General features: G+C 39.2%; 1 long non-coding RNA gene across 17 annotated transcripts; it reads left to right on the forward strand.

The window, feature by feature from the left end:
* The first annotated feature begins 207 nt into the window (after positions 1-207).
* On the forward strand, positions 208-6,025 carry LOC123097485 (uncharacterized). 17 transcript variants are annotated; one of them, XR_006447271.1, is made up of 5 exons: positions 208-703; positions 1,103-1,498; positions 1,725-2,835; positions 2,920-2,972; positions 3,113-6,025. It is a non-coding gene; the product is annotated as an uncharacterized lncRNA (long non-coding RNA). The 17 variants fall into 17 exon arrangements; XR_006447276.1 differs by having other exon boundaries at positions 1,725-1,846; XR_006447274.1 differs by having other exon boundaries at positions 1,799-1,867.
* Positions 6,026-6,645: the final 620 nt, after the last annotated feature.

Consider the following 6,645-nt stretch of genomic DNA (forward strand, 5'->3'; position numbering starts at 1 on the left):
AACTTGGCTCCAGGATGCTCCCTCGATTTGGTCCACTTCTGACCATTGGATCGGCCATCAGACGCACTTGGGCCATCTAATCTTCACTTAGTAGTCAAATTCATTTTTTTACCTCGCGGTCATTTTTACTGACCAATGACGGGTGGGCTCGTCTCATGCGTTCATTGGCTGGGTGTGCCTTTCCCATGTTCGCGAAGGATTCGCCAATCCGCTCCGCCCGCGCCCCACGCTCGACGTGCAGAGCAACCAAAATGGTCAAACCCTAGCCGCCAAACCTTCTCGTCCCGAGCCCCACGTCCCCTTCGCCTCGTCTCCTCCCTGATCCATCCTCTCCCACGCCGCCGCCCCTCTCCCCGCTCGCCTCAGCCGCCTCCTCTCCTCCCCGTGCCGCCGGCCCCTTCCTTTCTCCCCGTGCCGCCGGCCACCTCCCTTCTCCCCGTGCTGTAGCAGAGATGCCTCAGTAGGGGCAGAACACCGGGGCTTTATCTCCCCTTGTCTAGCACCGGCCGGTGAACAAGACGGAGGGTAGCCAAGGGCGCCTCAAACGGCGGCTGCTCTTCTCCGGCTTGGACCAGAACCCCGGCGTCTGGGTAAGTGCAGAGGAGCAAGCAGAGCAGATGGTGCAGCCGGCCTCCTCCTCTCTCTCCCTCCCCTTGCTCTCACTCGCATTCGGCACCCTCCTCGCCGTTGGCTACATACCCAGGTTCATCTCTCTCTTTCTCTGCCCCTTTGTCTCTTATTTATTTGATTTGATCTGAGAATAGAATCACTAGCGATATGTATTTTAGATTTAGGTCTTTGAGTATGGGATGTCTGAGGCAAAATTTTTATCCATGCATTTTTTTCCTATTGCAATATTTAGTCGATTTCGGAATAGAAGATCTGGAAATATTCCTTGCAGATTTAGGACTGCAATTCACGTGTTTGTTACGCTTCAACATTGAGATCAAGAAGTATTTATATCAACTTTTTTTAAACTACACACAATTTTCAAGTTGCTCTTTCATTTTCTTTAAGGAGCTCCTTCAGTTAGTATGCTTGAATATCTGTGGTAGTTCTTCTTTCTGACATGTTCTCCTTCATCTCTCTTTATGTTCTACAGATATTTGATGAAAAAACTTTGATAAAGAAATATCAGGGTCGTCTTCATCGACATGAGCATCTCTATCGGACCATGCGTCCATGCCTCCCCATCTACCGTGCTGGAGTAGCCGCCTCCTGGTTGAGGTATCGCACTGCCACCGCTGCCGCTGCCTGGGTCCCTCCTCTCGCTCCTGCCGAGGTCGCATGTTCGTCGAGGCATCAAGACACGTCGGTTTTCTTTTCTTTTTCCCTATTTCTGTTCTTCCACTTGTTTCTTCTTCCTGGACCTCCCTGTCAACTGAAATTGCAGGCTGAGGTGAGCACCATGAGGAAGAGGAGGTCAGTGGCTGATATAGAGAGCTCCTCGAACGGGGAAGTAGCAGTTCTGGAGGAACTCGAAGATGCCATTTTTCAGGTATGTTCACAGGAAGAGGGGTTACTATTTTGGCATGTCCAGTTAGTTCATGTAACCTTTGCATCTAACTCTGTCTGGCTTGTCGAGATTGCATACATGGTATTGATGTGTTGGTAAAGTCCTTTTAGATGAAAAGAAAGTGCCTTTTTCTTTCTATATAGTTGACATGTGAATATTTATATTAACGAATGTAAGATTTTTCTGAATTTTATCTTCTCATTTGCAGTTTTGATGGGAATCACTACAAATAGTTATGGTCATGAATGTAAGAATTTTCTGAATTTTACCTCTCATTTACAGTTTTGATGGGAATCGCTACAACAACAATTAGAAGAAACTGCATTGCAGGTTCAGAACCAATTTCTAGGGGTATCTACAAGCTGTTTTTATTCCATCTTGGTTTTAAATTGGTTAATTAGCATAGTATATTGATTGTTGAGCTTTATTTCATCTACATTTTGTTTTGAACATGTGTGCTTTAAGAAACTTAGTATTCTTCCCTATTTTGAAGAGCCCACAAAGAGACTAAAAAATGGTGATAGTCATGTCCAGAATGTCGAAAGCTTCATTTTGGTCCATTAGATAGTTTATAGCTTTGTCACTGGAGGTTAGGTTGTCGCACAGGGGTTGCTGCTTGTGAAAATTATATACAGCCACGAGTCCCTGACAAAATAATCGCAGCTTGTGAAAATTATATACAGCCATGAATGCTCCATAGTTCTACATGCAACACAGCTAATTACCGAATCTGCAATGCATGCTTATTTCTGGTAGAGGCTTAGTGGATGATTTAGCATTGTGTAAAGTCTGTCTAAGCTCCCGTCTCTTTTCTTTCTATAAACTGGAGGCCGGGATAGATTTCTTAATACCAATTTTGGATTGTTTGAGCACTGAACAATGTTAACAGGTTTACCATTTCTCATTTCTTAATACCATTTTTGGGATTGTTTGAGCACTATACCAATGTTTTGCTTTCTGCTAAAGTCAAAGATATTGTATCCAATGTTTTTCAATTGCCAACACATGCCAAATTTTGCATATTCGTTCCATGGAGAGTGTGGAAGTAATGTAATAATGTGGCACTGAGATTGGCGAGTGACGCCTACTTCCAGTGTACAGATTTATCAAAATGCACATGAGTTGTCCTATCAAATGTTCAGAAAACTGTTATGTGTTAAAACTGCTGCCAGATTAGTTCACATGTGTCTTTCTCTTTACATAATTTCTTGCTTCTTACTGAACTTTACGCTGCATTTCTCTGAACTTTCTTGCTTGCTTGATTGCGTCGCCTCAACTTTGGCTAGTGTTCTTCCCTCTCCCATATGGTCGCCATCTAGGTTCTCTTCCAGCACTTGCTCAGATCATCCGACAAGGCTCTCTGCCAGATGCCTAATTCTTATTTTCTGATGTTTTGTGTGCAGGATTATGGCAAGGAGCAGTGGTCGTTCGGGTTCTGGGGGAACGACATGCACAGGTTAACTCCGAAATTCAGAATTTAAGTCTTCGTATTGACATCCGAGACGAAGAGAAGTGCTGCAGAGACGCGTTTTATTTCAAAGTTACGATACTTATAAAGTAAACCATGCTTTGTCAACCTAATATGTGTATGTATAGGCAATAAAGGTGAAGAACAGAGTCTTTACTTCTTCTCTTCCAACGGATCTCCTAGCTAAATGAAGATATGGATAGGTGCTACTGAAGTAGCCAACATATACTTAGTATGGAGGAGAGCGCGTGGGTGTACATAATAGGGAAGCAAGTGAGATCCCAAGAAAATACGCATACAAGTATATCGCAAGGTGAATGCTATATTATTCTTAAATGAAAATTACACTAGGTTGACTTTTAATATACATGGAGCATCCTTTTTTCAACAGTCTAATTACTCCATGTAATTACTGCATCCATTTTGGTATGTGATACTACAAGTGTAAATTCAGGAGAAAAAAACTATGTTGTTTAGTGTGAGCTGCAAATTTAGTTTTTGTTGGTGGATTTCCTCAACCATATTTTCACTGCATAGAGTGGACTTGGTAGGAGTCTGTTATTCAGCTCTGTTCTATGTTTGGAGAGCACTCTCTTTTTCCCTTTTGTGGGAAAATATTTTATAGTGCACTAACCCATGATTAGTAGCTGTGGTATATGATGATTATCCAATGACAAAACTGTTACAGAAACCTTCATTTTGATAAGGAATCATGACCTAAGGTCTTTCTATACATTTGCCTGGCTAATTTGATATATATATATATATATAGGACAAATTTTATCTACCACCAGTGGTAGTTACCACCACTTGAGTTTTGTATGTTGTATGTAGTATCTATCAAATCGGAGAGTATGTACGCGTAGTATGTAGTATATAAGAATGTTTAGGTAGTATATATACTACTTTTTTGATAGTATGTATCGTATTTTGAGTATGCTCCTTTTTACATACAAATATGTACGTATTTCATAAATAAAATAAAAATCATGGGTCAACTTGCAATTTTTTCATGTAACTCACTTTGGAGTATCTTATATTTATTATGTAAACATACTTAAAATGTTAAAGCAGAATATATACTACCACATGTTAGTATATGAGACATGTGGGGTAACTACCCCCAGGTGGTAGGATGGATTTTCCCTATATATATATATATTATTTTTACATTTCATCTTCTATTTCAAGTAAATTCTTGCCCAGCATGCTATTTACCACTTATACGTACTTTAGCCTGCACAATTGACGGACCTGCTACAGTTAAGTAGGAAATTTCAGGCATGGACCAAGGAAACAAGATGCTGATGGAGCGTCCTATATTGCTGCTACCTGATTTTCTGTGAACTTTCAAATTAGTTTTGCGCTGTCCTTCAACCACTGCTTTTTATAATCCAGAAGAATTGGTATCTGCATAGGCAATTGGTAGTGCAGTGCGCTTGCTTAGGCCATCAAACATATGGGTAGAGATAAGAGTTTAGGCACCCGGATAAGTGGATATAGAGATTGCAGGCCAATATATCATTAGCTGTACGATATGAAACAACTTAAGTGGCAATATCAAATGTTCTTCTCTTTTCGTAGACAAAAGGGATAATGTGTTTTACTATATATATATATATATATAAATTGACATGCCATAGATATTTATGGTACGATGCCTTTCCCACACATTCAATGGACAGTCCACTTCCATATTTATTTCTTCTTACACCCAGAATATGTCTCTCTTTTAAGTATTGACTGAAACATTAGCAATAAAATTATTAGAAGAGTTTATTCTTGCCTACATCGAAGCACTATAATATCTACCATTCAGTTACAGTTTGAAGTTCATATATCGTAATAGTATTATAGGTTGTTTTTATATTTTTATCAATTGATGCTTTCTTATTAGATTTTTTTCAAACTGGCTTCCTTCTCAACATCCTATACTAATATAGGTTATTGGATAAAGTTCTGTACTGATAGTCCAAAACTTTGTGGTCGCCCAGGCTATTCAGCCTTTAATCATATTTAACATCATCAGGTAAGTAACGATGTCATGATCAGAAGTCATTGGCTATGTGCTATATATATGCGCATAATTTGATAAACTACATTGCGCATTCGATTGTTTTCAGGAACAATAAATTTGCTTAATTTTTTTAACTCAATGTGAAAATGAACATTGATGTTTTTTGTCCCTCGAAGGAGACGAGGTTTAATATTTGCTTACATGACCAGGAACATTAGGAGATGTTCAAATGAGTAGTTAAAGAAGAAGAGTTATTTGCAAAGATGGTATCTTTCTTTTCTGTACAAAGATGATGGCTATACCCACAATATTGCTCTTATTACCTTCTTTTGATGTAGACCTTGGCTCATTTTCGTAGCAACAAAAATTCTGAATTTATTGTGCGCACATGCTTATTTGGCCAATCAGGATAATAATAATTTTGCGGTTTTTGTACAAGTTTTATCAGTTTATTGTTTTCAAAATTAGAATCTTGCTGATTAACCTATCTGCATTTTGTAGTTCAGTAGCTACCTACACGAGGTTGGTCCATTAACTCTTTTGTAGAACCAGATTGTTGATATTTCCTCAGAAGTAAAATGTTACCTTTTCCTTTACTCGCTTACTTGAATCCAGACTATTAGGTACCCACCTTCCAAGATATATAAACAACCAAAAATATCACGTCAGGCTATGCTTTGGTTATTGATCAAACAACCAACACTCTGGTGTATAGGATCTCTGGATAAACAAGCTCGAGGAGGCCGTTGTTTGGTGCAGCCCATGACAGCAACTACACGATTGACCACTGAAGCAAGGTCCTTATATGGTCACTGAAGAAATCATCTTTCCTCCGACCGAAGGGCACTTTTCTTGAATCTTAGTCAGTGTCTGTTGTAATTTACTATCATCCCTAAGAGAAACTTAATTCTGTGTTGCCGTTCTTTATCTCTATTGTTTAATCCAAATTACTACTGTGACATGATAACATATATGATGCAATGGAAAATATTCCTAAGAACTGCACGGACACAGTGCTTTATCATGTCTTGAGCACATTTTATTTATTGTGTTGCCCATGTGTACAACTACTTGGATCATCTAATTGCAGACTCAACTATTGTAAGCTACTAATGATCTAATATGTTACATTCTTACAATATTAAGCAAATATTTGAATTTAGCTATTGGTTTGAATTGGACTTTGCGCCATTTGGTGCAACAGGATACAGAATATTGCTAAATTGGAACTCATCTTCTCTCAAATAACCAAGGGTTTGACCTGGTATCTTGCGCCATTTGGCGCAAAATAACATTTGTTTTCTGGATTCAGTTTTGGTTCTTTTTGTAAATATAATCGGATGGTGATCTTAATGAAACATTGCATTTTTTCATTCGCTGGTACAATTGGCAAATAAATTTGTATCACTACCAATTTTATCAGATAAAAATACCAGCATGTTGTTTGTGGTGCATGTACGGTTGTAGTGAAGATGTGTGTAGGACGATGCATTGCTGGCCATGGAGCACTGCAAGGCTTCAGAGAAACGACTGGGCACTGTGCCACTTGTTCCTATCACCATGCAAGTTGTCGATACTTTACATGTGATGGTGTCCCTTACCATAAATACTTATGTGAATTCAGTAGAAATGATGTTTTAGGCA

This window comes from Triticum aestivum, chromosome 4D (genome assembly GCF_018294505.1).
Source record: "Triticum aestivum cultivar Chinese Spring chromosome 4D, IWGSC CS RefSeq v2.1, whole genome shotgun sequence".
Classification (NCBI taxonomy): Eukaryota; Viridiplantae; Streptophyta; class Magnoliopsida; order Poales; family Poaceae; genus Triticum; species Triticum aestivum.